General features: G+C 48.4%; 1 protein-coding gene across 2 annotated transcripts in view; it reads left to right on the top strand.

Annotated features, from left to right (window-relative positions):
- RAB40C (RAB40C, member RAS oncogene family) overlaps positions 1–1,745 on the top strand; it is a 28,034-nt gene that overhangs the window by 5,251 nt on the left and 21,038 nt on the right. The window lies entirely within an intron of this gene.

The following is a 1,745-nucleotide window of genomic DNA, read 5'->3' as shown; positions in this document are numbered from 1 at the left end:
CCTGCTGACATAGTTGGGGCAGGAGGAGGTGTGTCCCTGAGCACGGGCTCCGGTGTGGCGTGGCCAGCAGAGGCCCCTTTCAGTGCGGCCCATGCTCACTGGCTCACACATGCACAGGCACACACATGCGCAGGCACACACATGCGCACAGTTTTGCGCACACGGCTTGGGTCCCAGTCGGCAGCGATGAGGCCCCTCAACAAGTAGGAACAGCTTGATTGTGTTGTCATTGCTGGGAGTATCTTCCATACTTCAAGTCACTTGGCAACACGTAGAGCCTTCAGAGAGGAGGTCCTAGTGAAGAATACATGGGAAGATGTTTAACCTTAAAATCCAGCAGGATGGAACATTCACCCGGGAGCTCCTCAGAGAGCAAGTCTGATGGTGCTTGCCATCTTGCCAGGGGACTCAGCAGCCTGTGTCCGAAGCTGTGAGACACTTCCCTTTCCACCAAGTGATCAAGAGTCTATCCTAGGGAACATAAGGGGACACAAGTGGAGAAAAGCAAGGCTTTTTTTTTTTTTTTTTTTTTTTTAATAAAAATGAAAAACTTGAAGCAGCCCAGGGGTCTGGCAGGGGGCATATGGTATATCTGTAGAGTGAGATATTATAGGGCCTTTAAAAATGCTGGTTTGGAACAATATTTAATGAATATTCAATGATATGGTGAAATCTCTCTGTTATCTTGTTAAGTGGGGAAAAAAAGCATGTCGAATTACGTGGTGTATAAATGTATGTAAGATGAAGGACAGAATCGTTGAGTGAAATCTAGGAGAATGTTAATGGTAACCTTTGAGTTTTGGAGTTATGAGTAGTTGCATTTGTTTGTTTTTATAATGTTCTGTGATTCGCCAGGTGTTGTGTGCGAAGTGTGCTTGCTCTTTATGGACGGCAGAAAGCTTTTGCTTTGGTTTGGTCTGGTGTGGTTTTTAAGGCATTGAGGAAACCAGCCCACAAACCGCCCTCGAGCTGCTCCCCATCCCATGTGCCAGCATACAAGGACGTCTTGAATTGTATGAGGTGCCTCTGTGTCCTCTCTGTTCCTGAGCAGCTCTGGCGGCAGGCTGGCACATGCACCCGTGGTGCCGACCCCGTCTGGAGAAGGGCAGGGGCTGGAGCCAGCAGATCGTCCTTGTCCCTAGAACATCTGCGTGGTCAGCACGTTAAATGTGATCCTCTCGTGCCCCTTCGGGTCCCCACTGGCCTGCTTCTTGTGCCTCTAGGTTCCTTTTGCCAGCACTTCCTGTAAGTGGAACCATACAGCATGGCCTTTCTCATCTGCTCGTTCAGCTCAGCAAGTCCATTCACATTCGCATACTGCAGCAAGTGCCATCCTATCCCTGGTGGCACTCCTGTGCACGCAGGCACCCGGTTTGTTTGTCCATTTACCTATCAATACGGTTTAGGTTTCCTGATTTTGGCTACTGTGAATGATGCTGCTATGAACATTCTTATACAAATCCTTTAAAATTAAAAGAAATATTTTTTTTGTGATGAAATACACATTTATCATGTTGGCCCTTTTGTAAGTGTCTGGTTCAGTGACATGAGACATTCAAACGCACAAATCCTCATGTGTACGTGTCTCTGGGAGTGGGGTTGCTGGCCATGTGTGTGTCTGCTTCCCGTACAGGGAGTGGTCAGACTGGGTCCTGAAGTGACCTTTCATTTTGAGTCCCTACCGGCAACACGTAGAGTTCTGTGGCTCTACATCTTGGCCAGCCTCGGCTGTCGTCAGCCTCTTT

The sequence above is a fragment of the Lipotes vexillifer genome, unplaced genomic scaffold (genome assembly GCF_000442215.2).
Source record: "Lipotes vexillifer unplaced genomic scaffold, Lipotes_vexillifer_v1.1 scaffold914, whole genome shotgun sequence".
NCBI classification, from domain to species: Eukaryota; Metazoa; Chordata; class Mammalia; order Artiodactyla; family Lipotidae; genus Lipotes; species Lipotes vexillifer.
This window is presented reverse-complemented; position numbering and strand designations above follow the sequence as displayed.